Source organism: Cryptomeria japonica, chromosome 8 (assembly GCF_030272615.1).
Source record: "Cryptomeria japonica chromosome 8, Sugi_1.0, whole genome shotgun sequence".
NCBI lineage: Eukaryota > Viridiplantae > Streptophyta > Pinopsida > Cupressales > Cupressaceae > Cryptomeria > Cryptomeria japonica.
In genome coordinates, this window is record NC_081412.1 from 684,419,640 (window position 1) to 684,438,555 (window position 18,916).

Consider the following 18,916-nt stretch of genomic DNA (forward strand, 5'->3'; position numbering starts at 1 on the left):
ATGTTTGTAATGGAGAAGTAGAAACTGTGTGTTATGTTACATCGATGGAAGAAAGGATATATTTATGGAACTATGTTTTTGTCTATATCTCCTTGATTGTCATTTTCTTACGTCTTTGCAATCTTTCCTTTGATGTTTCTTTTTGTTATGATCATTAAATAAAAGTGTCATAAATGTATTCATATTATCTAAAAATAATAACCTCTCTCTTATCTATTATCGTCCAATAGGATCGATTAAGCAAATTATTTATCTCTGATTCCCTTCTATTCTTGTTTTCATTCATGTTTGTGCCATCACTATGCACAGGTGTTGTGTGTTTTTCTTGCTTTCTAGTTAAAACCATACCCCGTAAAAACCCATTAATATCATAAGAGGGAGCTGCACCTCTAAAATTCAAAGGAAAATTGCTAACGAAAATTAGCAATTTCTCCAACTATTTGTTGCATGTTTGTCTCTAACTAGTAGGTACAAAGAGTCTTTGACTTTTTTTTAGAAAGAACAAATCTATATGCAAACACAAACTACCCTTGAAAGCTAAAATCCTTTTGGGGATCAACAAATGTCAAGTAAATTGAAGATTAAGAGGTCCTTATTGGTGATAATTGTTAAGCATGTCAAGCATGTCAACTAAGGGGTCCTTGAATAGGATGTCATGTACATGAGGTTGGATTAAATTATTAAGATTGAGGTCCTAATAGGATGGATTAATGGGTCAAGATCTAGTTCATGTACATTTGAAGGGGAATCTGATAGGATGGCTTAAAGTGAAAAGCATGATTTTAATCAATCTCTCAAACTATGTGACAAATTTGGTCAAATTATACATATCATATGATCACATTAGATAAATTTTAATTTCTGGATCTACGGTTTAAGGCCTCCTAGGTAAAATTAAAGCTTAAGAGATCATGATCAAGCATGTATTAAGGGGTCCTAGAATAGGATGTCAAGTATGAGGTTGGATTAAATATTAAGTTAGAGGTCCTAAGTGATAAATTTGATCAAATTAGTATGTATCATATTCAAATTAGATAATTATATAATGTATCATGTTGTGGACTCCTATGGTGATATCATGTGCTAGGTTTTCATTTCCATTTTAGTTTTGGTTTTCATGTTCTATTCTTGTATGATTATGCAAAACAGTTTATTTTACATGAGAAATATAACTACATAAATATAAAAATATAAACTACTTAAATATTAAAACCTAAAACCAATTTTTTTAATAAAAAATATTTTTTTTTCATTTAAAATAAAAAATACAAAATAGGGATAAAAAAAGAAAAAAAAAACTTACTTGAAGGGGTTGTTGGCTGATTGTTGTTCTCTACAGATCAGGATCTCAAGTCATTGTTAGTGAAAATGAGTTGGAACTCATTTTTCTAACAACAAAAAAATAACACTTTTGTAAAATGGGATCCCAATTAAAACTAAACAAGATCCCATCTTCCAAATTTGGGCTCGAGATCCTACCACTAATTGGGATCCTAGACCTAAATGTTATCTCGATTCATTTCAATCAAGATCTTGTTTCAGGCAACCCGATTTCCTGATTTTGGTTAAGTTTGAAACTTCCACTCTATGTGGAGTCAACTTCTTATGTTTATCCAAATCATTTAGAATGCAATGTTGATGTTCTCTAAGATTAGACACCTTGATATATTGATTAGCTCTACAACTCTAGAAAAAAGGACTAATAACAAGATAAACAAAAATGATCCCAGAATAATGTTTCAAGGAGACAATATAAAATTAAATTATCCTTTTAGCTATGGGTGTAGACTTTTCTATTAAATTCCAACATGATTTCTATAAGTGAATTAGTGTTCTTAAATACAATAACCAAATTCAAAAATAAACACAATGCACACTAAGTTGGCTCACATTGACCTGTAAAATCCTCAACATTAGACAACTCAAAAGCACAATAATTCCACATTCCATTAAAATTAATTATCTAGATCTTCTTGTAGAAAATTGTATAAATTTATCTCTTATAATAGTAAACTATATATAAATAATTTTTGATTAAAAAATGTACACAAAATTTTCTATTAAAAGTTCTCTTAGACAGAACAATCAAAGATTTTAAATTTCTAACTATTGAAGTACCTTGGTTGAAGTCCATAGTTGGAGGTCTGATTTAGGGTGATAAAAAAAGAGGATTAAAGATCAAGAATACAAATCTAAGATCAATAATTAAAAAAAAATATTCAAAATATAGATATTATGAACTAATGTTATATATAATCATACTAATTATAAGCTAATAATTTTACTTACAATTGTTTAATTAAATCTAAAGCCAAAATATGGAACTAGTGGGTTTCTTTGTTCTCTTCCTTATTATTACTTTAATTCATTTTATAGTTGTATTTCATAATTTTTCTTTATAATTTTATTTTGTTTCGGATATAGTAAAAGATAAAAAGTTATAGATTTAGAAGTTTAATAATTTTAAAAATGTTATTGATGAATTTATTAAGTTAACGAAAATAAATAAACATTTTTGGTATAAATTAGCAATCAATATTGTGTCTTTAGAAATAAGTCTTATTTTCTTTTTTATGTTTTTTATAATATATATAACAAGAGAAAATTTGTTAAGATTAGGTGTTGTACTACTTGCAAAGTCTTAAGAACAATTGAAATTATTTAATATTATATAGTTATGATGTTGGGTTCTAAATAAATTAAACAATTAAGAAGAAGAATCTAGAAGATTTCATATATTACATATTTAACACTTATCTTAGCGGTTAGGAGGGATGAAAAATAACATGTAAAGAAGTTATGAAACAGTCTTGAAAGAGAATCTTGAACTCCTTACTTTGGATAATATGTAAGAGTAGATTTGAAAGTGAGTTATACTTTTAATTTGGAATGTTAGGTTCTACTAATTGATTAATCAAACAAAAAATTTCATTTAAATATCTTTGTGATATTAAAAACCTATCTTTAAATAAATCTAAACAAATTATTCAAATTAATAATTAAAAAATGCAATATTATACATAAAAATTTACTTTCTATTTCATAATTATTAACTATTCAAAAAAAATTTAATTAACCCATAATTTTATTAATACGGCAAATACTTTACAGAATAAAAACAATTATGCATTTAAGAATTTGTTGAATTTTATTAAGCTCCTGTAAAATCATAAATAGTATTCTTTAAAATTTAGACAACAAATCTACAATTCTAGTAAATAAAAACCAATTACAATCAAAGAAGAGCTATTTATCTTCTCATCTTGAACTACCTACAAGTCTTGGACCTTTCTTCAAATCAATTTTCATGTTTGACATTACACAACATTTTTAGTTTACAAGCAATGTTGGCAGAATAAATCTTGAATTTTCCAAGGTTATACTTCAGATACATTTTGTGTCCTATTGGATATACTACGTGTATAAGAATGGATTGACCATGAATTCCAAAGGTAGAGATGAGTAGTACACACATATTTTATCCAATGTGATTGTCATAGACCTTTCAAACAATCAGTTGAAATAGGATCTTTCAGCTGATATAGGAAAAATAAAGGGATTGAAGTTACTCAACCTTTCCATGAACAATTTTAGTGGTGCTATTCCAAATAGTATTGTGTAATTGATTTGGCTCAGCAAATCATTTTTCTGGACAAATTCTCCATCTTGACTCTTTCAACTATATAGGAACCCTCAACTTTTCAAACAACCACCTTTTAGGCAGTATACCACAAGGAGGACCTATGACAACATTTAATGAATCATCATATTCAAGCAATCCAAATTTATGGGACCATCCACTTCCAAAGAAATGTTCTTGGGCAGAATTTGCTCCTAGTCATCCTCACATTTCTACATCTATTAACGAAGTAGAGTAAAGTGGGGAAAGTGGGGAGTATGACATTGGAGTGGGATTGTAATATGTAGCATTTACTGTAGTGTTAGTATTTATTGTGTTGAAAAATAGATACTTTGAGGGAGTCCATTTGATTTTGGAAATCGTTTTCCCATGGCTCCACAATCTAACATTGTAAAAGTTTATTTCTTTTGTTAAGGTGATTTAAATCAAATATAATATAATTTTTATCAAATCATTTATTCATCATTTATTTAAAACATTCTTTTAATTTTTATTTTGTTTACATTTGTGTCTTGTAGATCATGAAAATTATTGTAAAGGTTTCTTCTACATATTAATAATATTTGGATTAGCTAACAAAATCTTTCATTCATTATTATTATAAAAAAAATAATTTTGGAAGTTAATTATATTTATAGTTTTTAATTATTGAACTATTACTATAGCATAAAGTTAGAAGTGATGTATTTTAGTGATTGTCAATTCATACTAATTTGTAAACTAATTATTTATTTAAACTTTTCTATTATCTTAAATATGTATTAAAAGTCTATACTTTGTTTCTAAACCTTTGAAGACAATAAATAATATTTGGTGATAACAAAAGAATAGTTTTCTATATTGTTAATATGATTTCATTCTTTACCAAAAAAAATTGTGTATTAAATATTGCAAAATAGGTCAAACCCTACTTTTAAGAACAAACAGTAATTGAATTTCAATCAATCTTCAAAACAATTCACACATTTCACACACCTTGTAAATCCCCTAAAATATTGCCAAATAGGTCGAACTCTATTTCTAAGGATAGACAATAATTAAATCTATTTTTTAGATAGCACAACACATTTCAGACACCTTGTAATTAGTGTGAAATATTGCAAAATAGATAGAACTCCATTTCCAAGGACAAGCAATAATGTGTCAGATAGATTGCCACAGTAAGCATCATAATAGTGGTGAGGTTATTTCATTAAATATGCAATCTGCCTCAAATTTTAAAAAGGGCAAATGCAGCTCTTTTGCACACCTTTGTTATCATTAATCTTCACATAAAACAACATTTTATACTGTTTCTTAAATCCGCAAAATATAACGATTTTTGTGAAAATTTCAATAGCTAAATCTTCATGATTTGCATTCCCATTGCTGTAAAACCACAAAAAATCAGATGAAAAAATACTATGATTTGCAAATCTAAAATTTTGTTTACAATACCATTTTGTGTAGAAATTAACCACTAACCATTATTGGAACCTAGGTTTTATTTACTTGTAGTATCAGTTTTATCAATAAGAGGGTATCTCTGCCTGTTTCAAACAACGAATATCCAAAGGCTGACAAGTTTTCACTGCAAATGATTAGTAATATCTTCCTCCTCCAATGTTCAAGGGTAGAAAATTCAATCAGGTGTGTAGTGGGATATAATATTTGGTGCAAGAGCACACTAGATTTATTAGGCTTCATAGAGTATAAAGTTGGGATTTTGTTTTGTTTTATGTTATTACATGTAATAAGGTTCTCAATGATTATTTCATATCAGGTCTGGGTTATAGGAATTAAAATTGATTCGTTTTTCAAATATTGTGGAAAATAAAAAAAATTGCAAAAACATGGAATGTGAAGAGTCCTCGATTGTACATGAGGGAAATTTGAATGGTTGGAAGTTAAAAATTAGTTGGGAATCTGTTTTAAATTCCTTAAAAAGGCTCCTTAAGGTCTAATTTCATGCTTGGAGAGGGTTGGAGATTGTGAAGAAGAAGAAACCCTTATTTTTGTGCATTATTTTTTAACTTTTCTCATGTTGCAGAATGTTCACTTGTCTTGTATGAATTTTATCTTTCATGTAATGATCTAAAACTTATTGGAGAAGTTAGTTATGTGAACCAACTTCCATTTTCAATTGGTATCATCAATTTTCATTGTGATTTGTAAAATTTATGCCTTTTTTGGTACAGGCTGTCCTAAATGGCTGATTTTTCTTGTAACGGTTTGAAAGAAATGTATGGTATAAATTGGTATGGTATAATAATGGTCTGAAACAAATTGGAAAAGGTGGAGAAATAAGTCTAGTTTCATTTCCTTTTTATCTGATCCAATTTCATTAAGTTTTGAGTGAGTTATGACATTTTTGGTGAGAGAAGGTCTGTGATAAAACTAGGGTTTCCAACAAGCATTAAGAAAACTATATCTTTGTATTGCATCATCCCAAAAGGCCCAAACTTGGTGAGAGTCTTCTTTACATTTTTGTACAAGGCTCCTACAAATAAATTTGGATTATTTTATCATTTGGGAAAGATATGGATGTTTTTGTGTGTCTTTTCATAGTAAATGTTATCATGAGGGTTTAATAAAATAATGCATTGTTGAGTTGTTTGATGTAATGATGATTTGTATGCCATCAAAATCCTTAGTGAGAGGCCATGATCAAGACAATATTGTATGTCCTTGTTGAATTTTAAGATGGAATATGTAAAATATACCAAAGAAGCAATGTATCCAAGTGATATAATTGGAATGCATCTTGAATTTATTTGAGTATATCTTATATGTTGATTGTTGTTACCCCACCTCTGCATCAATATTTTAGAGTCCAATATCCTTAGAATTTTAATCCCACCTAAGTGGCCAACATATTTCTCTCCAATTCTATGGACTTTTTGTAGTCCTATGAGTTGGTTACTGACCTATGAATAATTCTACCCTCACAACACTCTCAATCTGGCCATGAAGGACTATGATATTCATGAAGGGAAAGCTCTAGTTGGAGAGATTTTGAAGAAAGGATTTAATAAAAATTTCAGGTTTTATCTATACATAATTGATACTGGAAGGATCGTTGCTGACCAAGGATGAGACAAAAGTCAACTTGTCCCTCAATACACACAATTAGAGCTGGGTAGAATTTAAGTGATAATCTTATCACCCATTTAAAATAACTTCCAATGTTTTCGTGTAGTCTTCTCCTACAAGGTGAAGAAGAGAAATAGGAAGAAGGCCATGCCTCAAATTTAAATGCAGACATGGAGATCAATTGAAGATGGTAAACTTGCAATCTACTTTTGGCTTTGATTTTATTGTTCAAATGCCTCTTAGGGTGGATGCAATTTCCAGACTATAGGCATGTTGTAGCTTTGTTATTGCTAACATCTTTCACAATATTTTTCTAATCTAATCTAGTATTTCTCTCTCTACTCTTAAATCAAATTCTATGGGTCTTTTATACTATTTATACTAAGAATGTCTATTAAAGATACACAGTTAAAATTCTCTATCACCGTCTGGTGTTAATAGAGGGATGATAAATTCCTCCTAGTAAAAGTCTGGGTTTATGTTTTTGACATTATATTTTGACAAAGGAATGTTCAAATTCTCACCTGATGGTGGATTAATATGTTAGTTTGAGTTTTTATTTGAGGAATGGCTAAATTCCCTTCATAGTAGTAGTTTAGACTCTTAGATTAACTCTATTTGAGGGATGAATAAATTTCCCTCATTTTAATATTTTGAAAAAATTTATTACCTCACTACAACCTTTTCTTATTACCAATATAATAAATTTCAGGTCTTTGACATTTTATCAAATAAAATGTTTGTTTATAATTTTTTTTATATAATATAAACATTATATATATAATATGATCAAATTTTAAGTATAATGCAAGGCCACAACAAGTAGAGTATCTTATCACCATGATTATAAGTATTATGTATGTAAATAATCTATCCTAGATATTCAAGTGATAATATATATAACTTAACATTGATAATTTGTTCAATCAAAACCCTCTTTCACTAGCTCTAGTTTACATTTCTAATTAAAATAGATTTGAATTCATCATATTCTCTAGTTTAAATTTCCTAATGAATAGAATCTTACCATACTACCGTAATTGCCAATAATAATAATATTATATTGATAATTTTTATTTATAATTACTTTATATTTCTAATATATTTGAAATAATTTGAAAAATTTGCGATTCTAGTATATTGCAACTTTAAATTTTCATTACTACACTCTATTCACATTTCATGTACTTTCATATTAATATGATATATAGTATTGTAAAAATGACTTCGCTAGAATCGTTAGACCTTTTTATAAATCATTTTTCTAGACAAATTCCATGAGATCTTGGTTTTGTGGGCTACTTGGGAGCCCTTAACTTTTCTAATAGCTACCTTTCAAGTAGTATGTATGTATGTACGTACGTCTGTATGTATGTATGTATGTATGTATGTATGTATGTATGTATGTGTACCATGTACAATATATATTATATACTAAAGTCAAAATTTACCTATTTGTTGTCTTTACCTTTTATTTTTCACTTAATTTAGTGTATGTTCTTATAGATGTTTTATAGCCCGATCATTTTCTATATTTATAAGCCTTCTCTTGACATTATATTTTCAATTTGTAACTATCTTCAAACCTATTTTGAGGCCTAAAATCAACCTGAAAAGTTTTTAAGTCATAATTGAAATTTGGACATCCAAACAACAAATATTAGCATCCCAAATAGATAGATAGGGGGGAACTAGAGTCCTCTTTGAATTTTAAATATTCAAAATATAACATGGCCATAACCCTAACCATAGGTTTACCCTAATCCATTCTAAAATGGTAATATTAACTTGAACTCAAAAATAAAACCACTTTGATGCTCATTTAGAAGGGCAAATAATTCCTTGTTTTCCTCACTTGTTATATTATCATACCCATTTTCTTCTCTCATTACATAACTATAGGGTTTTGAGGCTATTACATTAAACAAGGTCTATAGAGAACCATCTTTAAGCCTTTTTCCAAGCTATCATCACCAATCTCACTCTCCTCATATCGTGTTTTCTATTTTATATATTCTGTTCCAAATTTATTCCCCCGTCACTCTCAAAAATTCCTATTGCTTTACCTTAGCATCCTCCCTTGTATTAAGATTCAAGATTGACCATTAATTATTCAATATTGTATATAGATTTAATAAAATCACATTATAAAATATATTAGGTCTCTCTAAAAGGTTGTCATCCTTTGATTAATTCTCAATATAATATGATTCATGAATAATTCATTCCACTATAAAACACTTTAATTTTTTAATTATCTCTGAAGTAACTACAACTAGTGAAGAATGTGAGATTAATCAATTTAGGAAAAAACTTAACTTACAAACTATATGCATCCAATGATTTTATCAATATAACTCAATACAAAATTAACTAGTTAGTAATATGAAATTATCCATGTTATGGCTTAGAGCCTAAAAGTGTATTGTAAAAAGTTATGGCCTAGAGCCAAAAAGTGTATTGTAACTAATGAAAAAATACTCATTATAGGGTTATGCTATTGGATCTCCTCCAAAGTTGCAAGATATAATTCTCCATGTTAAAGTTTAAAGCCTACAAGTGTATTGTAACATGGTTATTGTTACAAATTAATGCATCAGTTTGATGCTTTGACGTGTGTGGTTTCTTATCAAAAAGGTTTTTTCTCACATATATTGGTGTTTATTCTCTTTTGTATATTTTTCTTCTATTCTTATTTATACATCTTCTTAAATTGTTAATTTACTTGTTGTTATGCTATCCAAATTTTCTTATGACTATAAGCTACATTTTTTTCCTCTAAGGGTCAATGTGATGAGAAATCAACTATGTATGTTTAATCTCTAATGGAATATAGTATGTGTGATGGAGGAAAATTGTAGCTTATGTGTTTAGGCATACAAACTAGACCTATTTTCCAACATCACATTGGATTCTATAAAACTAGTGGTTGTATCAGGCATTAACAGGTCGATCTTTTGGTGCAACGACAACCATACTTGTAAAAAATGGTAACAAAGCTTGGTCACAAGTTCAAACCCCTCGCTTGTGTGTGGGGAGATTGTTGCAAGGTATGCACCCCTAGTCTCCTTGTGATGTGCAACACAACGCTCGGGTTTGTGACATGGCTTAACTACCTCCTGTAGATTCTATAAGTCTAGTGGTTGTATCAGGCATTAGCAGGTCAATCTGTTGATGCAATGACAACCATACACTATGAACTAAAAATGAGTTTTGTTCAAGGATCCCAAAACCCCTAACAACAAGTAGCAAATAAAAACTACCAACAAAGGGACGAGCATAATATAGACCCCAAAAATTGACAAAGCTATAGAGGCAATAAAGAAAAAGAGGAGGGATGTCAAACAAACATTCAAAATAGTTTGAATAGAATCCTCACCAAAGGGCTATGAAGAGGAGAAACACTAAAATGGAATGTGGCACCAATTTTTGAACAAAATCTCATCTAAAGTCCACTTATAATCACAACATCAAATTTTATTTTTACCTTGCATGAGAATCATCTGTCCTCATTAATATGGTCATTTTGTATGGTTTTCAACACCTTCCCACTATCTAGAGATTGGGGACACATTGGAATTAGTGACACATCGAAAGAGGAAGGCCCAAGGGTATCTTAAACCAATCCTTCATGCTCTATATTAGATTTCCCTTTCAAGACTGGAGAACATGACTTGTAACTAATTTTGTGCTCCTAGAGTCCTAATGTAGAGCATAATTTGGTATTTCTTGGTAAAACCCTATTAGTTTTAATGCAAACATAGAATCCAAAAAAAAAATCACGATTTTTTAACATTATTATCAATGGGAACACATTGACAAGAGCATTAGCTATACCTTAAAATATAGAGATAATAAGTCTATGTTTGACCATATAAAAGTTGAGTACAAATGTTTTGAAATGCTACAATTTGTTCAATTAGCTACAAATATAATTTGACATCTCTATCAACACATGTAACTATACCCTCAATATGAAAAAATTCACTAGACATTTGCAACAATCTTGAGATGGACTAAAACCACCATACAAATGATATCCAACTCACTAAAGCCATGGAAAAACAATAAATGACTTCCATATAAAAAAATGGAAGATCAAATGATAAATTGAAAAATCAATGACAAAAAACCATTTGTATTCGATATTTTATAAAAAGATTTTGTGAAAGCGTTGATAGAGTGAACACACAATCATCATGATATTCTTCATGTTTCTATGGTATTCAACAACTCTACTATGATATTTGACATGATCATCATGGTAGAAGGGAGTTCACCACTACATATGACGAATTCACTACCTACATAAAACAACAAATCTGTAAAAAAATTTAAGGCCAATATGAAATTTGTATGAATGGTATGCGTTCGACATCATATAGAAGCATGCCATTTTGGAACCAGAATAGCTAGAGCCGTTTTATAATACGTAGATCATGACAAAGAGGCGTGAGTGAAGCGTTTCTATTGCAAAACAGGTGGGGTATGACATCTTTCTCTATTTACTGATTTTTTAATACGTTCAAAACAGGCGTGAATGAAATGTTATACTTTTCTCATCACTTTCTATTATTTCATTCTAATTACTTTCCAGTCCGAGCAAGAAAATGCGTGCAAGTAATTGTGATGAAAATGAGTGCCAGACTCGACGTAAGTCGTGGTAGAAAAATTCAGAAGATAATGAATGACAAACAAGTGTTATGTTTGAAACAAGCTGTCAGCCGTACATTTAAAACCGTCGTAAGCCTTACGTTTGAAAGAGGCGTGAGGCATACGCTGTTCAAAACAGGTGTGAGTGAAGTGTGATACGTTTTCTCATCACTTTCTATAAACGTTGGACGCACTATTTGTGATTACTTTCCAGTCCGTGCAGGCAAATGAGAGTGCAAGTAAATTACGCTGAAGATAATGATAGTAGTTGACAAACAATGTATCTATCTATTTTGACATATTTTTTCTCATCCATTTCTATAAAACTTGGACTAATTATTGCCACACACATTGCAATTGGTTTGCAGATTTTTCTCTTTCAATTCTATAAAAGTTGGAATAATTGTTTAGGTTTGTACGACGAAATGAGGTGTTACCTTACAGAGTAGAACATAGACCACATGTTTGATATGACATTTTTTTCTCTCTACTTGACCCATCCGGAAATATCATAGAAGACTTCACTAATTTAATTACATGGACCTCTTTTTTTTTTACTTTAATTTTATTTAAAATATATACATTTTTTAATTTTAAAAAATGTATAAATTTATTAGAAGGAAAAGAATGTACAAGAGATCAACAATCTGGAAGGAGGTTCTATCAAGTCAAAAAGTGTACTCATGTTGAATAGAAGGAAGCAATACATAAAGAAGGCTGGTCAAAGCTAAAGAGCATTTGCAGCAATCAATTACAATAAGAGAAAATGCGACTTTTCTTCAAGAGTACAAAGCACATGATCATTTGTAATGATATTAAACATTGCAAGTAAACACTCATATGAGCTTTAGCAGTCCAAGCCAAGACTAGATACATTAATATTATTTTAAATTATGTAAACATTTGGATTAAATTAATTGTAAGTGTTTTCTCAATACAATTGAATGATTTTTTTTCTATATTTTAAGTTATGAGTTGAGATGATTATATCTTTGTTATACCATTTAATTTGTATATTTGTGTAAAAAATGAAGTGATGATTTATTATTCACTATCTGAGGAGGGGGGACGAAATGAAGTTATTACGACCTCCCTTGTCGTTTGGATGCTAAGTTTCCTTCAAAATGGAAAAAGTTTTGAAAGTGTTTTCGAAGGTCTATAGATGGTTTTGTTGGTCCACAACGTTGTTTGTGATGTCTGGTGAAAAATTATAGTAGGTTTTGGCTTAAAGCTTGAACAATGGGTAAAAGATGTATGTTGCTTAGAAAGTACAAAGATATTTTGCACTCTCAATACAGGTTCTAGATCAAAGGAAAGAGTCACCTCATCATAGGTGAGGATCTAGAAAGACTATAGAGGATTGATCAAACAAATAGATGTAGGAGGAATTAAAATGATATAAGAGGTCGTTGGGATATAGGTGCTCCTAGAAGTAGATGTGTTGGAGTGAGTCTGGAAGTGAATGAGTTAGAAGAAGACGAATAACAAATATATTGGTGGAGATTCTGGTCCTGAATGGAATCCAACAAGGGTAAGGAGAAAGTTACTAAAGATAAATATGTAAGTGACTTTAGAAAGATTCAAGAAGAAACATGAGGTAGGAGAAGACAAAAGCCCAAATGACAAATAAAGTATAAGTAGTAGTGCAACTATCCAGGAGGATCTTTTAAAGCAAGCTACTCCTTCTTGGATTGATGTAGTGTGATGTAGTGGCTACTCTTAGGGTGAGCATTGTGTGTTGTAGTTAGTAGAGTCTTATCAATAAGGGAGAGAGAGAGAGAGAGAGAGAGAGAGAGAGAGAGAGAGAGAGAGAGAGAGAGAGAGAGAGAGAGAGAGAGAGTTTAACACTATGCGCTTTGTCCTTGATGTCAAAGGGGGGGAGAGATACAAATTGGGAAAGAGTTCAATTTGCTTTGTTTTAGGTGTTACACAAATGTTGCCACCAATGACAAAGGTGGAGAATGTTGGAAACTTGAATTGTGTTTGTTGTAATTGATGTCAACATGTCTTGTGTTGTCATTGATGTCACTATGTATTTCAAATGATTTGGAAATGCATGTTTCAATGTTGTTGTGTGGTTTGGTAGTAATATTGAGGTGATTTTGAAATGTTGGTGTAGTGGAAGTTTCAACATGTAGGAAACCATATTTATAGAGGAAAGAGTTTCTAATGTTCCAGTGGAAGAATGTTTTGCATTCCTTCGGTGTGTGAATATCATGGAGTATGGTTATGTATATAATTTTTACGATCGATGTATATTTTTACTATCAAGTTTATAGGTCCTGTTGGTAACAACAAAGGAGGACAATTGAGAGGGGGGGGGGGGTGTTGTGGGGTGAATCAGTTGTCATTGGAATATCCAAAATCAACCTTAAAACCAAATCTGATCAACTGCAACAATAAGAAAGATAACACACAATAGCAACACAACACATAACACCAAGATTTTGAAGTGGAAAACCTGGTCAAGGGAAAAATCATGGTGGGACCCTACCCACAATGAAATGATACTCTACAGTAGTATGTGAAATAATTACAATGGGAATGCACATGCATTAAGGCTCACTGCCTAGAGCTCAATGCTCAAGATACAATAACGTGGAAGGCTACAACCCTCAAGGAAGATTCACTACCTTACAAGGAAGTCTCACTAACTTAGAAAGAATTTGGACAACAATCCAGATTACATGAAATGAAGAAATAACATCTCCAAATACCTGATACAAGTTTCAATTAAGCTCACTAGTCTGCTTTGCAACTCCTCAAACTCTACTTAAACACATCACATAAGGATATATCCACTATGTTCACACAAACAATCTCTCTAGATAATACAGACACCACCGATCACCAAATTTCAATGAATAATGCATCCATATATCGATCATCAACCTTAGGCATAAGGTCAACTCAACCCAAAAGACCTAATAACAAAATCTCAACACTCGATACAAAGATCAACCACCAGACCAATATTATGACATAACATGGACCCAAATCAAATGCTCAAACACGCTACACCATTGGAAATATCTCCAAGAACAACCACAACATGCTACACCACCAAATAGGTCTTACATAGCATGAACAACATCACCGGATAAGGAGAACACCAAAACCACACACAATGATCAATGTGGATCATCAAAATAAATAGGACATGATTAGGAAACACTAGTAAACATGCTAGAATCATTTGCAACAACTGGAATCACACCATATTTCAAATCTTCATGTGTCAACATCTGAAACTCAGGAAAACTCAAACAACAACAACTGCCATATGGAAAGATAACTTGCAAGGCACCAAATCATGAACCATTTGAAATAAAGATACTCACGAATTCCCCAAACACTATCCCAAAACTATATCACAAGATTTGATCACATTATAAAGCACCGATCAGAATAACTAAATCATAAACTAGATCATGTAATATGATCAATCAATCTTTTGGATCACTGAAACCAATCAATAATGATACAAGGATGCTAGAAATACTCCAACATAGAATCACCAACCTAAGAAACCAATTAACAATCACTAGAATATGTTGACATCAATGACAAAAACATATCCTAGCAGTAGTAATATACAACAATCTCCCCCTTTGGCATTGATGGCAACATATGGATGTGAAAAACAATCAATGCAAAGAAAGAAATTAACTCCAATAAAAGCTCCCCCTAAGAACATGTACCCAAGGATAGAATCATTTTTTTCACATGCATCTCTCCCCCTTTGACAACAATGCCAAAGACACATAAAACAAAAGCATCTCTCTCCCAAAAACATGAATCAACAAACTCTCCTCCTTTGAACAAGAGAAAAGGCATCTCTCCCCCAAAGGAATACAAAATCAACTGATACACACACTGACTACTCTGGTTGAGTAGCAACACCAACTCGTCAACCCGGATAAAGGATAAGACTATAAAGTCCATAGGATTGATGCAAATCAATGCATCTCATTTCTCATCAAGAGGGGCAGAAACCCCTAACTTGTCTTTCAAATAACAAAAGGTTTCTGTAGACAAAGGCTTAGTAAAGATATCTGCAATCTATTATGTAGTAGATACATACTCCAGTTTCACTTCATGCTCACTCACCTTCTCCCTCAAGAAATGATACTTGACAGACACATGCTTAGTCTTAGAATGTTGCACCGAATTCTTTGACAAATGAATAGTACTTGAATTATCACAATAAATAATAGTAGGCTCATCATACACAACTTTGATATCCTTCAACATTTTCTTCATCCAAACTACCTAAGTACAGTTAGTAGCAGCAACAATATACTCAGCTTCAGTAGTAGATAAAGATACTGAATCTTTCTTTTTTCTAGCCCATTAAACCAATTTCTTTCCTAAAAGGAATGCATGACTAGAGGTACTCTTCCGATCATCAAAATCTCCTACCCAATCTACATCAGTGTAAGTACAAAACATGAAATCATTATTCTTAGGATACCATAAACCATAACCAACATTTCCTTTCAGGTATCTTAATATCCTCTTAACAACAGTTATATGACTTTCTTTCAAAAGAACTTGATATCTAGCAACCATGCACACAACATGCATAATGTCAGGTCTATTTTGAGTCAAATATAGCAATCCACCAACGATATATCTATACAAATTCTAATTAGCTTTTGAAGATTCATCATTCTTAGACAGTTTACAACTAGTCACCATAGGAGTTCCAACTAGTTTAGAATCATCTAACCCAAATTTCTTCAACAATTCAATAACATACTTAGCTTGAGATATAAGAATACCTTTACCAATTTGTGCAATCTGTAATCCCAAGAAGAATTTCATCTCACCTATATCATAGACATCTCAAAGTGTTTTTGCATATCACAGACAAACTTCATGCTCAAGTCATCATCACCTCCAAAAATGATATCATAAAAAAATACTTCAACAATCAAAATGTTATTGTTCTGAATCTTAAAGTACAGATTACTATTAGTAATACCTTTAGTGAATTCCAATTTCAACAAGTTTTTATCCAATCTAGAATACTAGGCTCTAGGGGCTTGCTTTAATCCATAAAGATCTTTCTTCAATTTGCATGCCATGTCTCCTTCACTTGATAGAGAAAATCCATGAGGTTGCTCAATGTAGACTTCTTCCTCAAGATCACCATTCAGAAAAGAAGATTTGACATCCATCTGATATACCTTGAACTCTTTATAAGCAGCATGTGCAAGCAACAATTTAACAACTTCAAGTCTGGCTACTAGAGCAAAAGTCTCCTCATATTCAATACCTTCCTGTTGTGAATAACCTTTGCAAACCAATCTAGGTTTGTTTCTAACAAGTTCACTGACTTCATTCTGGTTGTTCTGGAATACCCATTTTGTGCCAATCACATTCTTGTCTTTAGGTCTAAGCACAAGCTCCCATGTATTATGATTTTCAATCTGATTCAATTCCTCTTCCATTGCATTTATCCAATTTTCATCCTTATAAGCTTCTTGAACAATCTTAGGATAAATTTTAGAAATCAAACATCCTTCTTCAACAACAAGTCTTCTTCTAGTCATAACACCTTTTCTCTTATCACCAATAATCCGATTTTCAGAAAAATTTAGTCTCACATACCTCGAGGTCTTGTTTTTATTCTGATTCTTAGGATCCTTCAATTCTTCACTGGTAGCAGCAACATCTGGATTAACTGTCTCTACCAGATCATTCTACTTCAAAGGCTCAGTCTAATTATGCTTCATAATAACTTCCCGGTCAGAATTTTCATATCCATGAGCTCTGATTTCCTTTCCAATGTTTTCATCCACTTTCACATTTGCACTTCCCACTATCTTTCTCAATCTCTTATTGTAACACTAGTAGGATTTTCTCTTAGTAGAATAACCCAAGAAGATACCTTCATCACATCTTGCATCAAACTTTCCTAAATCCTCATCTCTCTGATATAACACTTGCTAGGAACATAACTAAACCATAGCTCATAAGGATTCTCACCAGTATCACCTTTTATGTGCACCCGGTTAAATGTGTATACAACAATTCTAAAAACTTCTCTCCAATAGATTTTCCACACATTTCCTTCAATCAACATAGTCCTTGCAACATCCAATATAGTCATGTTCTTCCTTTCAACAACTCCATTCTACTGAGTGGTTATAGGGGCAGATAATTGTCTTCTAATCCCATGGTTATCACAAAAAGAATCACTCACCATAGAATAATTCTCCTCCTCTATCTGATCTTAAACATTTCAGCTTCAATCCAGACTCACTCTCAACTATGGCTTTGAATATCTTTATTTTTTCCAATGCTTCTGATTTCTCTCTTAGAAAGACAATCCATACCATTCTGGAATAATCATCAATCAACAATATGAAATATCTGTCTCCCTACACAATTCTCACTCTTGTAGGTCCACATAGGTCAGTATGTACAAGATCTAATAATCTATTAGGTGTATGTTGTTTTCTCTTAAAATATACTATTGTTTGCTTTCCCATTTGACATTCCTTATATACCGGATTAATAGGCTTAACAATTTTAGGCTGTGGCATAGAAATTAGGATTCATCAAAACATAAGATATATCAATCAAAACGTTAAACATGATAGCAATATCATGAGAACACTCATTGAAATGAACCTAATCACAATGCACATTCAATAGAGGTATGAAAATGAAGCATTCAAAAGAAAACATTATGCAAACCAGATTCAAGATTGAATACTCCTTCCATGCGGCTCAATTGTTGTTCTTTCCTCTTCAATAGTTTTGTGGATCTCACCTACAAGTGCTCTCACAATTGAAAGCAAAAAGCTCAAGAGTACTAGAACTAAAATTTGATAGTTTGACAGCAATTCGGATTTCAAGAAGTAATTGAAGGGCTTTGATTGAAAAAAACATCCAATTTATAGAGAAATTGGATAAATGACAAGATTAGCATGATGCAATTCAAATGGAAATTGCAAATCAATATGACAAAATATGACAAATTATGCACTTTCCATGCACAATTTGATTGATTGACAATTTGATGACAAATTATGACACATTCTATGTCAAAATTGATTGATTAATCAATTTCATGACAAATTGAAATGCCACTCCCATAAAATTAGGAGATGAATTAGGAGGGAAAAGGAATTAGAAATTTGAAAAATTAGGAAATTGAAATTGATGACAAATTAGGAATTAGAAATTGATAGAAATTAGAATTTAGGAATTAGTGAATTAATTAATAATTTTTCATTTATTAATCAATTCACAAAGAGGAATAATTAGCCAATTAAATAAAGATTTAATTGTAATAAGAAGACCTAGGATAAATAAATAAATTATTTAATCCTAGAGGAAGAAATGACACATTAGGTTAAATGACTAAATCATAAAACCCTAGAAGACGAATTAGAAATGCGAAAATGACAATTAGGTCTTGATTGAAGATAATTAATGTCATGATTTTGAATTGATAAATGACCAATGTGACAAAATAATTTGATTGATAAATGCGCCAATTGACGAGGAACAATGACAAATTGATCCAAATTGACA